Source organism: Gracilinanus agilis, chromosome 2 (assembly GCF_016433145.1).
Source record: "Gracilinanus agilis isolate LMUSP501 chromosome 2, AgileGrace, whole genome shotgun sequence".
NCBI lineage: Eukaryota > Metazoa > Chordata > Mammalia > Didelphimorphia > Didelphidae > Gracilinanus > Gracilinanus agilis.
The window spans coordinates 603,788,958-603,812,559 of NC_058131.1; the positions used below are offsets into that span (position 1 = coordinate 603,788,958).

At 37.8% G+C, this 23,602-nt stretch overlaps 1 protein-coding gene across 1 annotated transcript in view; it reads right to left on the reverse strand.

Moving 5' to 3' along the window:
• The window catches only part of MTHFS (methenyltetrahydrofolate synthetase), a 102,626-nt gene that overhangs the window by 25,815 nt on the left and 53,209 nt on the right, over window positions 1–23,602 (reverse strand). The gene's annotated exons all lie outside the window — the stretch shown is intronic.

Genomic DNA, 23,602 nt, shown 5'->3' on the forward strand with positions numbered 1-23,602 from the left:
TGACGGGAAGAGGGAACACTAAGGAGGCTTCTGTGAAAGTCCAAATGGGAGATAATGAAGGCTGAACAGAGATACTGGTGTATAAAAACAGAAGAGATGGTTAGAAGAGAAACTACAGAGGTAAAATGATAGAAACCTTAAAATAAGTTGGCTAGGAGAAGTGACAGAAAGGAAAGAGTTAGGGAAGACCCTTGTGTTTTAAGAACAAAAAAGATGGCTCTGATATCAACAGAACTAGAAAATTTTAAAGGAAGAATGCTTGATAAATGGAAAAAATTAAGTTTAATTTAAAAAAAGAAGAAAGATGGCAGTGGGGAAAATATGTTCAATCTTGGACATTCTGTAACAGCAGGATCTCCAGTTGGAAAAGTCCAGCAAAGCAGTTTCCTACTTCCATTTTTATCATACACTGCTTGGTTTCAGGATTCTAAAACATTGAATTATCAACATCCTGCAAGCCTCTAGCACTGGCATATATGCCAAAAAAAAATGGGAAAGAGCTCGTGATGTGTCAAAAATGCATTTGTCACTGACTTTATGACACAAGAAGATAACCATCAGTTTTCAGTATTCTCTATGCTTAAGAACTTGGGCATTTTAGAGTAGAGTCCAAGGGATAAGACTTTTCCCCATATAACAAAAGGGAATTAAAATAAAGACACATGGGGAATGCCACTGCTAGACTCCCCAGAGTAACACTGCTTACTTAGTCTATAAGTTGTAACACTGCAAAGTAACATGTGACTCTCTTAATCACCTTTCTCTCAACTCATCTTTACAGTCAAGGCATAAAAGTCAATTTAATAATACTACTAGTACAATTCTATGCTGTCCTAGATATTATATAGACCCTCCAGGCAATCCCAGAGCTCAAGAGAAACTAATGATCTGTCTTCCTGGTCTCACTATTAAACTACCCTACCTGACAGCAGTAATATTTTGAATTAGAGATATACTGGCATACTCAGGTACAAGCATTACTTTGGCTCTTCCCATTCCCTCTCACACTTTTTGTATACTTGAGCATGTAACCAGCTTAACTATAAACTACAAAGTTCCACATGGTCTTGTATGTAGAAAGTTCTTTTCTAAAAAATTCTCGGTTGATTTATTAATTGGATAAAGTACTGTAGTGGCTTTCTAATAGACTATGATTCAAGCACAAAATTTTTAGTCTCCTAAATCTTTCACCAGGCCATCTGAGACTAAATTGTTGGATTCGTCTCCTTTATTCCTCTCAAATATTTTCAAAGCCCTATTAGTCTAATTATCTGACTTCCATTTCTATTTTCAAGTTTCTCTATAATATACTATAAGTTCAAAATGTTTTTCTCTCTAAAATCTTTTCTAGATATTGCTTATAATGTAAGCAGCTCCATGAAGCCTTCCTTAAATAGTAAGGAATAATCATAATGTTCCCCAACCTAATACTATGTTAAAATATGTATCTGTGGGTTGAGGAGGCAGCAGAGGTACCATTTTCTTGCCCTAGGACCTTTATAAGAATTAAGGACTTTTATAATCCCATACTTTTTGGATCTTCCAATCTAAGACACTGGTTTTCCAGCACTACCCAGTATACCCCTTCTATACTATATTCTGAGGTTTTTCACAATCATTGTCATCATAACTGACATTTCTATAGCATTTTGCAGTTTGTGAGTTGCTTATCTTATTTGACTCTCGAAACAACCTCCTGAGGTGTTACAGAGATGATGTTTCCCATTTCACAAATGAGAAAAATATAGTGCACAGTAGTAAATTATTTGTCCATGGTCACAAAGCTAATAAAGGCAGGATTTGGAGGCAGAATTTGAACCTAGGTCTTGTTGATATCAAGTCCAGTGCTCTATAGGCTTTGCACCTTAGTTACCCATTCATAGATAGCCCTACCTTCTGTCCTGCAATTTCACAGGGCAAAACATAGAGACCCTCTACATAGATAAAATTACTAAGAGGGAAAGGTTTTGGAGAGAAAGGATTCTTATGAATCACAAAATATCTATATTGCATCTAATTTTCCTGATGAAATTTACCTTATAAATAACTTACTGACAGGGTCAGCCCTTAATTCTTATACCAGTTTCCTTCAGAAGGAACTGTATGTTACTCAGTTTCAAAGGCAGATTCAAGAGCCTGTACCTCTCTTGGACAAAATGAAACAGCCAGATATGAGTCCCACTTCTTTATTGATCTTTAGCAAATGACAAAAAAGAAACAGAAGTACTCAACTCCCATTTTATGTCCATCTTCTCTAGCAAGGAGAATGCCTCCTATACATTCCATATTGATGAGCTAAAGAACAAATTGGAACCAAACATAAATGACAAGTGAGTAAAAGAGCACCTGTAGCCATCTTAAATGAATTTGAGAATTCTGACAGTGAAAGATGGAAGGTACTGAAGGAACTTGTAGATGTAATCTCTGAGCCACTGTCAGTAATCTTTCAGAAGTCAGAGGATGGAAGAATTGACAGAAAGTTGTCAATTATTCATTTCCCCCAAAAAAGGGCAAATAAATAGATTTTGAAATTATAGACAAGCAAGCTTAACACTAATCCCTACAACATTTTAGAAAAAAAAATTAAACAGATGGTTTGTAAGGATATGGGGGAAAAAGGAGAGTAAACTCAAGATAAGTATAGTTTTCTAAAGAAAATATGTGAAGCTAACCTCATTTACATTTTTTATTGTGGTTTGCAGGTTATTAGTTGAGGAGAATGGATGATCCTAGGACATCCTCAAGAGAAGTAAGTCAAAGACAGAAGTTTAAGAAGTGGGAAGAAGATAAAGTACCAAGAAAAAAGAAAGAGAAAATGCAATCAGAGAGGTAGGAAAATATCCATGTCATTGCTTTTCACCAAGAGGTCAAGAAGGATGAGAATGGAAAAAGTCCAATATTCCCAAAAATCTCTGCCTTCAAAGAGAACTCAAAAAGTTTAATCCCTGAATAAGAAGCACAGTGAGCTCAAAATGTATATAAAAAGAGAAAGAAGAAATGAAGTTTAATATCCTGAGAATGGAAGCTATATTGATCCCTCAACTCTCTTAACTTGCATCTAGGTAATGAATCTCCAACAATCCTAAAATTGCACAGGTTTTCCAAAACCAATGCAACTGCTTTGACAATGACCAGTGCCAACAGACTTCTGGTATTAATTTTTACATGTACCTATAATTAACCGGCAGCTGACCCAAGACTCTGATGTGTATATCTTATGCAAAGTACTTGCCACTCATGTTGCTGGCTTCTACACTGATACAGAGGACATCTCTGCCCTGGATTTCCCAGCTCAATTTATTTGTGTTTATTACATTTATAGGTAAAACAAAGTTGGGCAGGATAGTCAATTCTACAAATAATAAAAAATCAAGATTCGGAATGGTCAGCAGGCCAGAACACTGGGCCCAAAGTAATAAAATTGAATGGGGGGAAATGTAAAGCTTTACATTTAGAATTAAAAATTCAACTGCATAAGTACCAGAAAGGAGGAAGTTGAAGACTGTCATTCACATGAAAGTGAAAAAATGCGCTTTGCTTACTTTACAATCTTAATATCAGCCAACAATCATAAATGGCTACTAAAAAAATTCATGGTCTTTGCATGAATAGAAAGGATATAGTCAAATCAAAGGAAATAATAGCCTTACATTATTCTCTGAACAAAACACCTATTCAGTTCTGCATAGTCAGGGGCAAATTGAATTTGTCCAGGAGAGAGCAGTTAGGATGGTGAGGAATCTAAAAATTCTGTTATACAAAGGATATTTAAAGGAACTAGGAAAGTTTAATTTGGAGAAGAAAAGGTTAAGCAAGGACCTAAATGTTTTCAAAATAGCTGAAGGAGTTGTCAGGTAGTAGAGAAGTGTTCTATCTCACTCCAGATGGCAGAATTGAGACTAATGGCAGAAGTTATAGAAGAAAATATTTGGGTGAACTTGAGAAAAAAAATTAGAATGATTTCCTTTGTCCAACAATTTAATTACCTGCCTTGATAAGAGCTCCCTGTCACTGCTTATATTCAAGCAGGGTCTAGATGTTATAGAAGAATCACTGTGCTGGAAAGAAAGGAGATTGGAAGGATGAAAATGAAGGTTCCTTTTTTGTTTCTTGGCCCAGACCTGTGATTTTATGGGCATAGAAAACTCCCTCTACAAATGCAGATCTGTCACAGTTTTAGAAAGCTATCTGGAGCACAAAGGCATTCACGCACAGCCAGTATGTGTCAGGTGGGATTTGAATCCAGGTTGTCCAGGCATGAAGACCAGTTCTCCATCCACTATACAATACTTCCTCTCCAAGATTCCTTATAAATATTAGAATTCTTTGATTATATTATTGATCAAATATTAAATATTCTAAATAAAGACTACACTAAAATTCTGAATTCTAATTATTTCCAAACTTTAAAGTACCTTTCAATCCAAAAAGAAGTCTAGAAAGCTTACATGAATTACCTGGGATTACAGAAATTTAATGAAGCAATCAATCACTTGAGAAAGGCAAGATAGTACAGTAAAAAGAATATGGGCTCTTTAAGTCAAAAGACCTAGGTTCAAAACTCACCTCTAATGCTTTCTAGTTGTGACCTTAGGTAAATCAATTGCCCTTTTGGAGTTCAATGCCCTCATCTGTAAAATGAGGAGGGGTTTGATAAGATGGACCTCTCAGGTCTCTTCCATTATTACATCTATAGTAGATATATGTGCTAGATGTCAGATATTCATCCAGCCTTAGGATAGAATCAATCTTTTTGTAAACTTACACAGAAGTGGAGAGTCCCATCATGTTTTGGTCCTAGTGTCAAAGCAAGGGATACCCAGGAATTGAACAATGAGAAGATAACCCCTAGTCCTAATATTTACATTATGAACCTCCTCCTTCATGTTAGTCAAGCTATTCCTATCCTTGGGAAATAATGCTCCAAGTAATATTTCAGATGGTCAGGTGAACATTCCCCTGAAAAACAATTAGAAACTAGATCTAGAAACTTGATAAAATCTTCTCTGTCTGCAGAGGACACAAATTGTCAAATGACAAGATTTGTTTCAAGTGAAAGACTGTTAGTACAATTTCCTCTCCATCCTCCTCAGGGTCCTAGGTTAGCAAGATTGGGACATCTGTCTCATTTTGCAAGGCTGCACGAATAACTTCTGTTCTCCGCTTTTAGGATTCAGCCACAGCAAACTCCATTGCCTTTTTCCCCCTGATGGCAAACAGCTTAAGCTGTCTTTAGTTTGTTGGCTCAGAGGGGCAGAAGCCAGGACAAAGCCCTGCTCACAAAATTCTCTAGAACAAGCTTTTTGTTGTTGTTGTTGTGTCTGATTTTGTCCTTGTCAGCCCAGAACATCCTCTACCAGTTGGTTTCTTACTTTTAATATTAAAAAAAATCTACCTGAGAAGCCTTAACTTTCTAGAGGCACCACTCCTACATTCCTTTTACTGATGTCAAAAAGAAATAGGATAATTAATCACTGACAGAAATTTCAAGGAAAGGAAATCGAGTGATTCTTAAGTTAGAGGGTGCTTAGGATTCACTAGGGGTATTTTTTAAGTTAGAGATTTTTGATTTGATAATTACATATGGAGCTACAATGGCAGTCTAGTGGCTCAGTGGATAGAGTAGCCAGGCATTGGAGTCAGAAAGACTCATCTTGTGAGTCCAAATACAGCCTCAGACACTTTACTAGCTGGGTGACATTGGGCAAGTCGCATAACCCTGTGTGCCTCAGTTTCTTCATCTGTAAAATGAGCTGGAGAAGGAAATGGCAAACCTCTCTAGTATCTTTGTCAAGAAAATCTAAAATGGAGTAATGAAGAGTCAGAAGCAACTGAAATGCCTAAACAACAACAGGCAAGGAAGAGTAGACTAAGGCTAATCTTGAATCCAAGGAAACCTGAGTTCAAGTCCCACCTAACACATACTTGATTCTTGTTGCTTCAGAAAACTCTCTAGGACACTGTGAGCCACAGAGAAAGTATTTGCTTATATTGGCAGAGGAGGTTTCCTTATCTAGAAGCTCCCTATACCAATAAAACCAATAAGATACTTAAACCTAATTAAATAATCTTTAAGTATCTCTTACTGTAGTAGTAGCAATACCTGGCCTCCCTATATAACTTTTTTAACCTTTATTTTCTGTTTTTGAGAGACAGAAGAGCAGTAAGGGCTAGGCAAGAGGGGTAAAGTCACTTACCCACAACCACACAACAAAGAAGAATGAGGCCAGATTTTAACCCAGAACTTTCTGTCTCTAGGCATGGCTCTAAATCCACTGAGCCACCTAAATTCCCCATCTCTAGAGCATTTTAAAATTGGGAAAGTCCTTTTTACATATATTTCATTTGTGACATTGCAGGGTTCCATCAAGCCAGTAGGCTCAGGGGCATAGGCTCTAGCTGTTAATGATAAATTCTTTATCTCTCCCATAATTTCAGAAAGAAATTTGGAACTTTTAATCTGATAGCTTCTCAGGGAAAAAGACCTGGGCTCAAATCCTACCTCTGAGATATAGCACCTGTGTGACCAAGAGCAGATCACTTAATCTCTCTAGTCTTCAGTGACCTCATCATAAAACAGGGATGATCTCATTGTTGTCCCAATGTAAAGGAAGACTGAAGCATATATCTAGTCCCTACTATGTGCCAGGCACTGTGCAAAGTGCTTTGCTTATATTATCTCATTTGAACTCCACAACAAGTCTGCATAGTAACTGATATTATTGTCTCCATTTTACAGATGAGAAAAGTAAGGTGAACTTCTGTTAAGTGACTTGCCCAGGATCATACAAATAGTAAGTGTTTGAGGACGGATTAAACTCAGGTCTTCCTGACTCCAGACCTGCTGCTCTATCCACTGTACTACCTAGCAGTCACTGAACTCAGTGAATTGTTCTTAGGTTTAAAGACAGTAATATGTGTGTGTCACACACACATATTACCAAAGTGACATATATATATATATACATGTACATATATCCCACTCTGAAAACTTTAAAGCACGATACCAAAAAATTATTTCTATTATTGTCACCATTATTATTAATAAGGAAACTTTCATCAGACTATCTACTACAGATAGTGGGCTCCATGGAAATCAAAGACCTGATGACACAAATCAAACACTGTTAAACATTTTTATCACATCCTAAGGATTTATAATAGGCATCCCCTGCCCCAAATGAGTTAAAAAGCTTCAAGTTAAAAAGTCTCTATGAACCCTGGTTAAAGGAACTAGAGTTGAAAGAAATTCGGAGAAGAGAAGGCTTAACAGGTAGCAACCTACAAATACTCAAAATACAATCATGCAGATGAGGGATTTAGGCAATTTGGCCCCAAAAAGCAAGGCAGCTAACTTTTGTTGTTGTTGTTTTCTTGGCAAAGATACTGGAGTGGTTGGCCATTTCATTTTCTAGCTGATTTTAAAGATGAGGAAACTGAGGCAATCAAAGTTAAGTGACTTGCCCAGAATCACAAAGTTGGCAAGTCTCTGAGACTAGATTTGAACTCAGATTTTTCTGACTCCAGGCCCTACCCTCTATCCACTGAGCCACTTAGCTGTCCCCAGTGAAAAGCATACTAGAGCTAGGAGTCACAAAGACCAGAGTTCAAATATTGCCTTCCTTACTTACTAACTATAACTCTGGTCCAGTCACTTAATTTATGTCTTAAGTTTCTTCATCTTTAAAATGAAGGTATTGGACTTGATATTCTCCAAATTCCCTTCTAGCTCTAAATCTATAATTCTACGAGGGTGGAGGGAGAAGCAAATGGATAGAAGTTAAAAAGAGAACTATTAACACCCAAAGTAAGGAAAAATTTTCTAATAATAAGAGTTGTCCAGAAGTAAAAGAGGCTTCATTGAAAGGTAGGTTCCTCCTTACTGCAGGAATTCAAGTGAAGACTTAATAGCCACTTTTTCAAATAGGGTTCAAAGAAATAGCATATGAGATTCCCTCTAAATCTGAGATTCTTTGGATCTGAGTATGATTCATCATCTTTACAGTGATATTACCAAATCATCTTTTTTTTTTTTTGCTTTAGAGACACATAAAGGCTTCTCTAAAGCATAGGGATTGTACTTGTCAAAAAGGCAACCAAGACAAATACCCTCTGAAAAATGAGAGAGTTAGCTTAGAAGAACTAGAAGATTCTTTCTACCTCCAAAATCCTATGATTCCAGTGAAATGTAGAGTGGTAGGATTCTTCATGCCAAAGATTCCAGTGCTTTCTTATAAAATACAAATCTAATATGATTTATGTATGGTGAACATTCTAAGACAATATCTATATATGAAAAGATTTTAAGTTCCAAGGAGATAGAGGGCTTTTCTTAATTATCTTTATTTCTCCTCCAGCACTGCTGTACTTACTAACTCATTCCATAATGACCACTAAGTCAAGAGCTCCATTATCAATATTCATAAGTTACTGTCTTGTATGTTACAATTGTTAAAACAGAAGAGGAGAGAAGAGGGAGTGGGTTAGATGACTGCTTAAGTCCTGTCTAACTCTAAATCTATATAAACCATCTTCCCACCTTGTGGTATCTCCCCTGCCCCTGGATGCTTCCAACCAGACTTCCAGCTCAGAACCTCTACCTGGGGCCTTGCTGACTGGTGTGAGCCCACCACTGGTTGGTAAGAGCATCTAGATGGCCCCAGTTATCCCATCTTGCCACCTTCTGCCATCGCACCCTGAATATCACCCCGGCCCTGTCCTCACTAGCCACTTCTTGTTCTGAGAACAGCAGTCAAATTAAAATTACTTGGGCATCCGTGAAAAGGACACATCATCCAGTTGCCCTTATGGCTCCACTTTCCACCTGAGACTTCAACCTTCCCTGGCCACCATTCTCATATATGTTAGACTCTAAGAAGGATGTGGTCAAATGTCACAGGCTGAGGAGGCCTGAATATGTTATATTCTACAACATTTAGCAGCAGTATCCTCATTGATGAGATGACAGAGAATCCGTTTATCTAAGCATCTAGCACAAAGAAAGTATGTTAAATAATCCTAATTGGAAATTGGTAAAAACCTAATCCCCATCTCTTTTTTATTAAATTTATATTCCCAGTACTTACCATCATGCTTAATTAATTGCTGACTGATGGGCTAATATTAACATAGGATCAAGAACTAAAAGGGACCTCAGAGAACATTATCATAGATTTAAACTGGAAAGAAGCTTAGAGGTCACCTAATTTTACAGGCCAAGAAAGGTTAAGTAACGTCCCCAGATTTGTAGAGCTAGAAAAGCAGTAAAGCTAGCATTCGAACCCAGGTTCTCAGGTTCCATGTTCCAAGCCTTTAGGAGGGATTTTTTTTTGGGGGGGGGGGGGAGAAGAGGGGCGTGGATCAGAAAATTGTAATAACCACTACTAATGCCTCACACAAAACACAGAATAAGCCAAGGATATAATTGCAAGAAAAGCGTTCTGGAAGCCTTAACGGGCTACAAAAATGCGAGGTGATGTTTTTGGTGATATGACTATAGGAGATCATTATTCTCCCGGATAATTCCACAAATCCAGAGGAAGAAAACTGACAGAAAGAACAGCAGCTCTGCCAGAACCACCTAGAATGAAAGGTTAATGAAGGAAAGGCTTCCTAGCAGCGCCTTTGGGACAGAGCAGGACCTCAGGAAAGACTGTGATAAAAACACAAAAATGCAGCCACTGAAGTACAGAACATACCTGAGAGATGAACAATCTCCATTCACTTCATGTTTGCTCTGGAAGTTATTTATCTTTAAGTTCTCAATGTTTTATTTAACATTCAATTTCTAGCACACTAATTAATTGAATTATAAACACGACATCCTTTTGATTCAGGCCTGTCCGTTGGCATTGCCAACTCTCTTCTGACACCTGGTGGCAGCAGGGATCAGTAATGCAGGCAGGTATCTGAGCTAGTGGTTAAGCTGGGATAGTAACAAAGCCCAAACCTCTGAAAAAAGAATCACCACCTAACTTAATTATTACAAAAGCCTCCTTCACTAACACACACACACACACACACACACACACACACACACACACACACACACACTCACCTTCAACATCCTGCTGAATAAATGTTTACTTGCATACAGAGAGGGGGGCACAGATGGATGCCCAGAATTGCTGGAGGGCAAAGAAATGTTAATACATTTTTAGAGCTTCCTTTTTAAGAGAAAATCTTACTGCAAGCCCCACATCTAGGAGTAAAAGCAGTTAAAGTGACAGCCTTTTCCTATGTTCTTTTCTTCCCTGTAATGAGTATATCCTAAGCCAGGGCTTAACAAATCCCAAGAGCCAGATCCCTGTGGGGCCTTAGACATTTCATTGCAGCATCTACTATTTCCTTTTCTTTTATTGCTGTAATAGATATGGCAGTTTCTCTTTCTTTTTGCTGAAATAGATATACCAGTTTCTTTTTCCTTTTTCTTTTCTCATTTTTATTGATGCCCTTTATGCTTATAACATATTCAGTTCCAGATATCCCCTACAATGAACCCCCAGCACCCCATGAGCCCTTCTTTGTAACAAAGAAAAACAGCAAAAACAACCTGTGGGATGGTGAATGCAACATTACACACGACTATCCCCCAGCTCTAAAAGGAAAGGTGGGAAGTGGTGTGTATCTACAACAATTATCACAAAAGAGGAGGGAGAGGAGAAGGAAGAGGGAAAGAACAGAAGGTGGGTAAGGGAGAGCTTTACAGAATAGCTCTTTCACAGCTACTTCAGCCTGCTTTGACCCCCTGCCACAGATCTACCCAATCCAAATCCCTCCAGGCCACATTGACCACCTCTGGCTCCATTTGTGAATAGGGGGCCCCAATGCTCCCCGTCCTGCCCACAGTCACCCCATCCCCTCTAAACTTATCCTGTTCTGCTTAATGCTACCCAGCTTGCTCAGAAAACAGGACTGGGAAAACCCCATTAGCCTACTTCCTCTTAGACAAAAAACCTTTCAAATTCCTTTATGCATATTTGAGAAGAAGCAGTAGCTTCCCCATTGAGGGGGAAATTCCATTCTTCTTGGGAATTAAATACTGAAGTCCAGAAGCAGTGTAGCTCTCCAGCCTCCAGGTCCCCGGGATAGATGAAGTTCTGAGGAGGTGGAATCCCTAGGAAGCTCATTAAGGTCAATGAAGTGGTATTCAATTGAATTCAACAAGTATTTATTTTCAAAACACTGTGTGCCTGGTACTCAGTTGGGCACTAGGGTCCCAAAGACAAAACCCGAAACCCTCCCTGCCTGAAAGAGCTTATATTCCACTGGGAGAAACACTAGGAACACCAAGAAGGCAATACGACAATCTACAAAATAAAGACCTAGTGATGGGAAGAGGAAGGGAAGGAGGAAGATAAATAATGGAAGAATCTAGAGAGGCTTCCTACATAAGGGGGCTCCTAAACCTGAAAGGAGCTGGGGACTCCAGGAGGTGGCAGTGAGAGGGAGAGTGTGTCAGGCATGAGGAACTGCTAGTACCAAGGCAGGGAGAGACAGTGACAAATAAGCTAGTTTGGCTGGAAAGTCATGAGGGGAATGACACATACTCAGGTCGGTGAGACAGATGGGGTGCTAGACTCTGAAGGGCTCTAACGTTCCTAGAGACTCACCTTTCCAACAACCCCCAGATTTTTTCATCTCTCTGCTTTTACACATGCCCTCAATGCCCTCTCTTCCCCTCTTTGTCTCTGGAATTCCTATCCACACTTTAAATACAAATGTTACCTTTTCCATGAAGTTTTTCCTAATTCTACTTGTTACTTACAATTGTCTCCCTTGGTCTTTGCATAGCACTTTGGATTTCTCTAGTGTTTTCTTTAAGAACATAGCAGTGGGGCAGTTATGTGGCACAGTGGATAGTACCCCAAGCCTGGAGGCAGGAGGACCTAAGTTTAAATCTAACCTCTCATACTTCCCAGCTATGTGATCCTGGGCAAGTCACTTAACCCTTTGCCTAGTTTGCCTAGTTCTTTTCCTTCTGTCTTGGAGTTGTTATTAGGACAGAAGAGTATAAAGGCTTTAAAAAAAAAAAAAGAATATAGCTCTGTCTTGTCATATTCAACTGGGAAAAGTTCATTCAATTTAGCAAAATTTGAATTCCATGTAATTTTTCACTTTCACTGTCATGGTGTCATGATAAAAAAAATAGCTGTCGAGTACTTCCTACATTTTCGTAGTGAATAGATGAAACTGCAATAAAGACAGACATGTAGGTTAGTTCTGCGGAAAGAACAAAGAATTAGACACTGAGACTAGAAGTTCCAATCTGCTTTGACACTAAGTGGCTATTTGACCTTGGACAGATAACTTTAACTCTCAGGCAGAGTCTCCTCATCTATCAGTGGAAGCAGTTTGACTACATAATCTCTAAGATCCCTTATATCATCACCTGATTAGATCTAATACCATTTATATCTTACTTTGTGTCCTAATAGATGTGCTTGTATTGTATCTATCTTTTATTCAATAGTGTCTTGTACAAAGTATGTACTGGTATGCCAAATGAAGAGATAAAATAAAATCCAATGGCTTCCTTATAAAAAGAAAGAATATCCAATTAAAACCGTGCCTTGTACTTAAGTCTCCAAAGAATTAAAGATGGATGAAAATTCAAAATATGTTAATACTCTATTGTGAATATGCAAAAAGTTTTTCTGCAAAAACTCCTCCTAAAATAGTATCATTAGGAGGTGATTTTTTGCCAAAAGGCAAGGAAGTTTTTCCAAATGCCAAGTTCAGTATTATCGTTGTTATTAATAATAATGAGATGTGTCCTTGTGTTTCTTCTATACTTTAACATCTTAATTAGCTAGCCCCAAAAAGGAATACTCAGATCAGGAAGGAAATTAAAGATCCTTTCTCTGTTTCTAACAGAATTTTGCTAGTTTAGTTAAGTAATGAGTTAGGAGTTAGATGGAGCAAAATCCTAAAGTAAACCACTTTTAGCCTATTCATTTCAACTCTTTAAAGACAAAAAAAAACTAAAATGAAAAACTTTTAATGGGAAAAGGAAAACTCTGTGACAGATACATTTAGATCTAGATGGGAACATACTCACACTGAAACAGTCAAAACTAATTTTTCCAATCAGTTGCTGAAGAGAGGAGAGCAAGTTTATTTTTTTTTTTATTGGAGAGCAAGTTTAGATGAAGATTCAAGTCCACCAACTAGACATTCAGGCAAAGAAAAAAAAATTTAACTCAATTTATGCTCATGGTCAGTGACTATCACCCCTAAGAACAAAAATGATAGCTGACTTTTATATATTGCTTAAGGGATTACAAAGCACTTTACTCATAACAGCCCTATAGCTTAGACAGTGCTGGTCTTAATTTTCCCAGTTTAAAGATGAAGAAACTGAAGGCTAGCAAAATGGAAGTAGTGTGCCCGTGGGGATACCACTTATACACTTGGGAGCTCTGACTTTTAATCCTGGGTCATCAGTCTCTGAGTCTCATGACTTTTCCACTATTCCATACTCCAGACAGAGAAATGACTGACTGTAATTGAAACTTTCATTTTTGCTTTTCTCATTCTTAAAAGGTCAGTTCTCAAAGCCACTCTTCTTAATAACTGTGTTATTGTATCACCTTAAATGCTGAATAGACTTGGAGCTTCTATCTCATTGCCACCATTTGTTCTACTAAGATGTTCAAAAAGAGAGCACTTGAAAGGCTTGCAACTTTTCTGGTTCAGTACATTTAACTAAAATAAAATTACATAGTATGTTATCATATTTCTTATGCCTGTACCACACTTCCAAGCCTAGATGGGTTCATAGTTCTGCTAATGTGAGCCTCGTGCCACCTAGAACAGTTTCTATTACTGCAAGTCCAAGATAAAGTAAGCTATTACTTAGAAATAATAGCACCTGGTATTTATATAATGTCTTTCTCCAATGAGTTCCAAGTGCTTATTCACTGCAACTCTATCCTGGTTATCTGCATCAATAATTCTTACTTGATGGGTGATCTACTTACTCTTTTAACCCTTACTGCTACATTCAAATACAAGAACATCCTGATTCAGAAAATACAAGTACTAAAAAAAGTCCTAGCCACATATGCACTTGGATTAAGCTACTCAGCAACTTTATACTGCTCTATGAAGAAATGGACACAGCAAGGTGTTTTTTGTTGTCATCTGGTTGTTTTCACCTCTGAATCTTCATGACCCCATATGGGATGTTCTTTTTTTTTTTTTTTGGAAAATTTTATTTAATTGATTAATTTAGAATATTTTTCCAAGGTTACAAGATTCATGTTCTTTCTCTCCCCTCCCTCCATTCCCCTCACATAGCTGACACACAATTCCACTGGGTTTTACATGTGTCATTGGCCAAGACCTATTTCATATGGGATGTTCTTGATAAACATACTGGAGAGGTTTGCCATTTCCTCTTCCATCTCGTTTTACAGATAAGGAAACTGAGGCAAACAGGATTAAAGGATTACTAAATCCTTTTGTGGCCCAAGGTCACAAAGCCTATCTGTCAGGCTAGATTTGAACTCAGGATGGTTGAGTCTTCAAGTCCAGCACTTAATCCACTACACCACCTAACTGCCCCAGCATGGTATTTAGAACTGAGCTAAAAATAAGGAATCTTGGATTCTAGTCCTGACTATGGCATTAATTAGCTGTGTGCCTGTGGATAAATTATTCCTTCTCTCTGAATCTTAGGTCCTTCATCTATAAAAGGAGAGGGGATAGACTGACTACCTTATCGCTAAGGTCTCTTCCATTTGAACTTGATGAGCCAAAAACCTGAATAAGAACACTTTTTCCAAATACTCTAAAAATTCTATTAGATCAATGACCATCATCTGATGGAATTAGCTCTTAAGAAATTTAGAATTCTACTGACATTTTGGGAAATGCACATAGAGTGGAAGTTGTCTTGATGATTTTTTAGCAAAGTCAACGTACAAACATTTCTTGATATTTATAGAAAATTTCATGGCATCCTCATAGATAAGGCCATGTTCTTAAACCACAAAATCAAAGAATGTTAGATCTAGACAGAACCTTAAAGCTCATCTTTGGGCTTTTTCCCAGTCCTTTTTTTTTTAAACCTTTTGACAACAATGACCACCTCCACACTTCCACAACCCTCTCCTAAACAGTTTCCACTCCCTGTTTGGCAAGCATAAGATTTTGTACTTTCCTGCCAATTCCTTCTCATTTTCCTTTGCTGTTTTATTATCTTCTCGATGCCCTCTAAGTGAATCTGCCAAAGCTCTGTCCATGGTTCTCTTCTCTTATTTCTCTATACATGCCCTGGTTCTACAAACAACTTTTTTCCTTTAATGTTCTTATTACTGTATTTCAATATGACTGGTCTCCTTTGCAATCCCATGTATTTTATTCCATACATTTAAAAACATTATTCTGAGAAGGGATCCATAGGCTTTCTAATACTGGCATAAGAATTCATCAAATAAACAAAGTTTAAAAACTTTGACTCTATACTCTGTCCCTGGGTAATTTCCACTATTGTGAATTCAATCATCACCTCTGTGCTCATTTTCTGTCCCTTTCATAAACAAACTGCCCCCATATAAAAGGGACAATGCTTTATGCAGATAATTTCCAAATTCACACATCTAGCCTTAATATCTCTTCTGAAGCCAGTTCCACATCTCTAACTGCCTGCTAGACATCTTCCCTTGAGTTCCCCCTACCCCTGGCACCTGATCAAAATTAAACACATCACCTTCCCCACCCAAAACACCCTTCCCCCGATTTCCCTACTGCTCCTAATAGCACCACTGTTTTCCCAGTCATCCAGGAACAAAAACAGTCATCTTTGATTCTTCTTTCTTCCTCTTCCTCAATATCCAGTCTGTTACAACATCCTCACAATTCTACCTTCAAGATCTCTCTTACACTTATCCTCTTCTTTAGACTCATATTGTCATTGCCCTCAGTTAAGCTATCATCAAGTTTTGCTTGGGTTTTTGGAATGCCCAGTCATCTTCCTGCTTTAAGTCTCTCCTCATTTCAAAACCCCTTAAGAGAAATGTCAAAATAATCTTCCTAAAGACCACATCATTCCCCTATTCAAAAATCTTCAGGGGTCTCCAATTGCTCCTAGAATAAAATGCAGACTCCTAATATTGGCATTTTTATGGGCATAATTATGGCCCAACCTGATCTAGTCCCAACCAACTTTTCTAGCCGTTTCACACAGCAGCTCTCAGTGCATTCTATGTTCTCATCAAATTGGACCATGAACTGTTCTCTGAATGCGACCCTCTATGTCCATACAAAGAAGGTAATCTCCTGGGCCAAGAAAGCTCTCCCTCCTTCTTCTCCTCCTCCCCAGCTTTCCAAATCTTTGTCTTTTTTCAATGTTTGGTTACGAAGCCTCTTTGGAGAATCTTTCCCCAATTGCCCAGCTGAAAATGTCCTCTCCCCACAACTACAAAGGCCATGTTGTTGAGATCTCTCCTTTGTTCTTCCACTGCAGCCTTCCTTAAATTACACTTAGCTGTGTATGTGCCACAATCACATTTCCAGAGTTACAGAGCATCCCCAGCAGGTAGAAAAATGCTTCACACAAAGAAAGGGCTTCACAAATGCTTTCCCATTCCACTTCACTGAGGGCAGAGAATGAGTCATGGGTACAGTAGATAGCATGCTAGACTTGAAATCAGGAAGACCTAAGTTAAATCTGGATCCAGACATTTACTTTGTGACTCTGAGAATATTATTTAACCCTGCTCAGCCACAGATTCCTCATCTGTAAAAGGGCATAATGACAACACCTACCTCAGTGTTGCCTTGAGGACAAAATGAAATAATATTTTTGAAATACTTTGCAAACCTTAAAGCACTTTATTATTATTATTATTAGCTAATATGTTTGTGGCCCAGTACTTGACATATATGTGCTTAATAAATTGCTATGAGGCAGCTAGGTGGTACAGTGAATAAGAGCTCTACACTTGGAATCAGGAACACCTGAGTTCAAATTCAGCCTCACGTACTTACCAGCTGGGTGACCCTGAAGAAGTCACTTGGCCTTTCTCAGCCTCAATTTGCTCACCTATGAATGAGGAGAGTAATAGCACCTACCTCACAGAGTAGTTGTAAGGATCAAATGAGATGCACGTATAATGTTTTATAAACTGTAAACCTATATAAATACTAGCTATTATAAATAGGACATTTGTTAAATTCCTTAAAAATTAATCTAGTATAATCCCCTCATTTTATAGATAAGAAAAGTGAAGTCCTGAAATGAGTTATAATTTACCCAGAATTAGAGAGGTACATAGCTGGGAGCAGAAGTCAGATTTTCTAATACCAAGGCAGAGCTCTGTCTACTATATCATGTTGTGTCTCCTTGTTCCTTTTATTATCAAACCTTGAAGAGCCCAACATCTTGATAGCCTTTGACTAGAAACAAAACAACAACAAAAAAGTAGCTGAACTTCCCAAGAGAAAACAAACTACTCATGTCCCAAGTTGCAAATTATGCACTGAATTCTCTAAATAACTTGGCTACCTCCCTGTTTGTACAACTAAATTTCCTATAAAGCTTTCAAAAGTCCCTAGAGAAAGATTTCTCCAAGAATCACCCTTCTGTTACAAATTCTCCTAAGGTTTTAAAACAAGTGGGAGTAAGGCAACAAAATAATCTCTAGATCTACTGTTGGAAAAAAATGGGGTGGAAAAAGAAGTGTGGCATTTCGAACAGTTACTTTGGAAATGGGTACTCTTATCAATAGGTAGATCCCTTTAAATCAAGATCCACAAAAGATAATAAGATGCCTTCTGGCCATCCTAAAATGGCGAAAGGATATTTCATTTGTCTATCTCTCCAATACAAAACTCTATTGCTCACTAAATGCATTGTATAGATAGCAGCTAGGTAAAATACAGTGATTAGAGTGCCAGGTCTGGAGTTGAGAGGACCTGGGTTCAAATCTGGCCTCAGATACTTCCTAGCAGTGTGATTCTGGACAAGTCATTTAATCCCAGTTGCCTAAAATAAACAAACAAAAAAAGAATACATTGTATGCCTTTTCAAGGGGTGCCATTTTTTGGTTAATTTTTGGCTCTAGGCTAGGATACCAATTTGCTTCTAAAACAGGGGTCACACTTTGGGAGTATAAATATTTTTTTCAAGATTAAAAAGTATGTAAAAGCAAACCCATGGAAATTTTAGTTTTACATTGGTTTTGTTTTCCTAAATTAGGTGGCCTTTCCTTGGTCCTCTTAGTGCTACTGATAGAGAAACACCAAAACATTGAGGTTGTGGACAGTGTGGGGAACTTTCAGCCTGGGAACTCTTTCTACCACAATCTATCTATGATTTAGTAGATGAGAGCATTGCTTGGGGCACCTATAGATGCACAAAATTCTTATCCAGAATCAGAGCAAGCTGGAAAATGTCAATGGTTAGATATGAACCCAAATCTCCCTGATTCCAAACCTGGTACCATATTTACTACTACCTTCTGCTGCTTCTGATCTAAGCATGCTACTGATATAGCTGTGTAACAACCTACCCCTAGGATTAGATAAAAGGAATTAAATTGGAATAGAAAGCAAAGAAATTGGGCCCAAATTCTATCTCTGATGATTACTACCTATCTGAGTTTAGGTAGGTTACTTACCTAGATGATGTCTATGATTCTTTTCACTTCTAAATCTATGATCCTATAGGTATAGACTATGATTATAGGATCCTAAACTGGAAACTTATCTGTGATTATTTAGTTATACTGAATAGTGTGCTGAACTAATGAGGCCACCTCTGTAGCCATTTGACAACTTTAAGCCCAAGGTGAAAAGAGGAAATGCCAAAATTTTTCAGCTGAATCAGGAGCTGTCTCCCCACTATTATAAAGACAACTCCAAAGTAGCACCGGCTAGTACAATGTGCACTCCCTTTGGAATCAGAGAGACTTTGGAAGGCTTCCTCAGCAATTTCTCTAGGCTTCAGTTTCCTCATCTGTTAAACAAAGGGTATAAATTAATCAAAGGTCTCTCTAGCTCTGTGCCCTATGAATTATGGATCCAAGGAATTCTGTATCTTTTACTAGATAGCTTTCCAAAGGTCATTCAGTCAATAAACACTAATTAAGCACATACTATGCGCCAGGCACTGTGCTAACCAATGGAGAAAGCCAAAGGCAGTTCCTATTCTTAAGAAGCTCACAGTCTAAGGATAAGAAACAGGTACACACAAGATATACAGGATAAATTGGAGATAACCAACTGAGAAAAGGCACCAACATTAAAGGAGAATAGGCAAAGCCGTCCTTCAGAAGGTGGGATATTTAGCTGGATCTTGAAGGAACCCAGGAAATCCAAAGTGGAGATGAAAAGGGAAAGAACTGGAGATAGTCAGTGAAAATATCCCATGTTGGGAGATGGGATGGGTTATTCTAGGAGTAGCAAGGAGTCCAGTGTCACTCGACTGAAGAGGACATGGGATTCGGGGGTGGAGAGAGAAGCAAAGTATAAGAAGCCTGGAAAGGTAGGAGAGGGCCAGATTATAAAGACTTTGGATGCTAGAGGAATTTATATTCTATCCGGGAAGCAATGGGATTGCATGGAGTTGGCTGAATGGGGTTGGGGTAGCATAGTGGGATCTGTGTGTCATGGCAGGAAGGAAGTCTGAGAGTGAAGGACAAGTAGGAAAGATGATGAGATCATTTTGGGTCACATTAAGCTTAAATGTCTATAGGACATCCAGGTCAAGATGTCTAATGGGCATTCGGAGATGTGAGACTGAAGATCAGCAGAGGTTTGGGCCAGAGAAGTGGATCTGAGCTTCATCAGCATAGAAGTGATAACTGAACCCATGGAAACTGATGAGATCACAAAGTGAAATAGCATAGATGAAGTGGCCTCAAGGCAGGGAATTTCAGACATCTAGGAGCTTAGTCTAGTTGGGGAAACAAGACAAATGCAAAAAAAAAAGCACCAACAGCAATGTAAAGTAGTATGCGAAGTACCAAATGAATACTGCAGAAATTCAATGGGACAAGCATTCCAAGTGGTAGTTTTTAGAAGGAAACAGAAAAAAAGAAACATCCATTTCACACTAAAATATAAATGATTCATTTTAGGGAGGAATATATGTTAATAGATTTGATAGATGGGAAGACACAGCACACTTTGGGAGAGAACAAGGATATATGGGAGAGATCTAAGGAGAGAAAAGAGAGGCTGAAAGGCCCCAAAAAACAAATCTTATCTATATTTATATTTTGCCTAAATTTTTCCTTCTTGGTTCTCAATCTCTCCTCCTCTTCCAACTGGACAGAAAATAAAGCTGAAAATGTTGTTACTATTTTTTGTGTTTCATGCATAATAGTACATGCATAATGTCCCTTGTTCTTAATTTAATGGAAGGTGAGTCAAATTTTTTATTTTGTGTTTTTATCTCAAAAGATAATTTGTTAGTTTGAGGGATTATTATTTTTTGAGAAGTACTACACATACTTATTATTAATGAATAACTGAAAGAAAAACTCATTACATGAAAAGGTACATTTGCATACACAATTATCTTGCTGGCAGATGACAGAAATGATCTCTCTTTTAAACCAGATGCACTCAGACATTAAGATAGTCCAGAAAGTTGGATTTTTTTAATAGACTACTTCCCTAATAAATGGAAAGTACCATATGGTATCACAGAAAAAGCTCTAAATCTTGAGGAATGTACAAGCTGGGTTTGAACACCAGTTCTTCCTCTTTCTATGTGCAAGTTAAGTTACTTAAAGGCAGAGACTGGAGTTTATTTTAGAATCACTAGTGCCTGGTACATGGCAGGCACTTAATAAATATTTGTTTGGTTGACCATGTGACCAGGAAAAGTAATTTCCCTTTGAAACTCAGTTTCCTTGACTGCAAAATTTAGAGATTTAACTAGCTGATCCCTAAAGTCTTTCCAATTTTCACATTTTAGCAGCTAAACATCTAAAATAATGATCCAGCATTCTCTCCATAGTATAAATAATTCTAGGGACATTGTATTGTAATTTTGTCCTCATAATTAAACAAAAAAAAAAGATATCTGAACTTCAGGAAACCATAGAAAAAGCTGATAAACTCCCACTAGTCAGTCTGTTGAACACTGACATCTGCTGGAAAATAGAAAATGTATTTATCTAAGCTTTGGCATTTTAAAGTCTAAACAACCACATACTCCAAGATAATGCTGGATAAACTATTTTAAATATAACCAAATAACATCATAATATCACAAAATCATGTCAGGATGCCTTTTTATTGATTATCCTCTTATGACTACTGCACTACAGAATTCAGCACCCTGTATGACAGTTTCATCTAATATGTTTTTGCAAAAAAAAATTAGTTAAAAGAGGTAGCTAAAAAGTACAATGGATAGAGTGGTTAGATGTCTGGAGGAACTGCATTCAGATCTGGCCTCAGATACTTCCTAGCTACCTGACCCTTGGGCAAGTCACCTAAACTCAATTGCCCAACTTTACTGTTCTTCTGCCTTGGAACTGGGACTCCAGTATCAATTCTAAGAAAGAAGATGAGGGTTAAAAAAAATAGTTAACAATTTTAGGTGGGATATGACTCTATGTATGCTAGTAACAGGTAAAATTATGCTTAGATGCCTGTTTGGATGTGATACTTTTTTACTTTAAGTTCAAATACTCAATACTTACGGACCTTTTTTAAAATTCAGTTTGCCACATATCACCTTCTTTCTTAAGATAGTTCCTCTATAGCTACAATGGTTTCTCCTTAATAATTTTCTGAAAGGCAAAATTAAGTAAAGTCACAGCACAAAGTGTTTCATAGCCATATGGTCTTCATGTTACCATGCAAAAAAAAAAAAAATAGATCTTTCCCTGAACTTTAAGGATATCATGAAGTAGTGTGATAGTTAATAAAGTTCTGGGCTTTGACTCAGGAAGATTTAAGTTTGAAAGCTACCTCTGATACTCACTGGCTGTATGGATCATTCATAAATCACTTAACCCCTTTGATCTTCAGTTTCCCCAAGTATATGACTGGGATCAGAATACCTGTAAGTACCTCCCTCACAGGATTGTTGAGAAGGTCAGATTAAATAACGTGTCAGTAAAATCTTTGCAACTTTAAAATTCCACATAAATTATAGAATCAGAAAATGCCAGAGTTCAAATGAATCTTAGCAGCCATCTAGACCAATGCATACATTAAAAAAAGAATCCTTTCTGAGGCATATCTAACAAGGATATGTCCAGTCTCTCTCCCAAGGGCCTGAGGCACTGCATGGTGATGCAGAGAATAGTGTTGTACATCTGGAGTGAGGGGACTTGAGTTCTACTTCTGCCTACAGCATTTAACACCTATAATCATCTTGGGCAAGATGCAAAAGCTCTCAAGCCTCATTTTCCTCCTCTGCAAAAAAGACACTTTCTTCAGGATACTCTCTGGATTTCTAATATCTACTCTAAAATATGGGGTCCAAAATTGAATAAATGCCTCCAAGTGTGACATAACCAAAGGCAAAGCACTGCAGATATCACATACTTACATATTACTATAAGCCAAGTCCATCATTACATAGCTCAAGCTCACATCTGATTTTCCAGACATCATATATCACTGACTGAAACTGAGCTTGCAGTCTACAAAATCCCCAGATGATCTGTGAGGCAAACTACCACATAATCAGTCCTCCTCTGTCTTGTATTCATGAAGTCAATTTTGAAAACTCAAATGCAAAAGTTTACATTCATCTCTATTACATTTTATCTTATTCAACTCAGCCAAAAGTTGGACTCCCTTTGAATGCTGACTCTGTCATCCTGTTAGCTGTCTCTCTCAGTGCTGTGTCATCTGCAAATCTGATAGAGGAAGCCATCTCTGCCTTTATTATCATTTTGTTTCTGAGGGAATTCCCCTCACCTATGCACATCATGACCCATCTAAGACTCAGTAGACAGTGTTTTTGAACTGTAGCCCCCTTCAAAAGAAAAATCATCACCCTGCTGTCAATGTGAGGATGAGCCTCTGTTATCTTCCAAAGCCTGATGCACAGTTCAGTACATACTCAGGATCCTACCAGCTCCTTGGAACTGATATATCTAGTATCAATTCTAAGACAGAAGGTAAGGATTATTTTCTCTTTTGGCTGCTTCTTTAAAAGAGAATAGCATTAGTCTGTAGTAGAAACAAAGTTTTTGTTGAGATGAGAATTTAAACCCTCAGGAAGTCTAAAGTTGTTAAAGCTAAATTTGTCCGGACAATATTAAACTAAGTTATCCAGTCCATCTATAATGTTTCTGTATCAGTTTGTTCTCTTTAGGAAGGTGTTTATAGGTAGGTCCAACACAGATTAGAGGAACCATATATCTACTGGATTAGCTCAGGATGGACAGTTACATTTAAATCACCTTAAGTTCCAGTCCTACTTGCAGGGAGCAAGTACATGGATATATCAAAACATTCTGCCTTTTTTTTCCCCTTCCTGTTTTCAATTTTTTACCTATGATGGACACAAAAGAAAGATAAAATTTAACAAAGCATAGGTAGTCAGTATTTCTATCTTTACACAGTTTATTACCAACTGAGCATACTTCCATGTGACTTAAAATATAGCAACCTCTCTAGA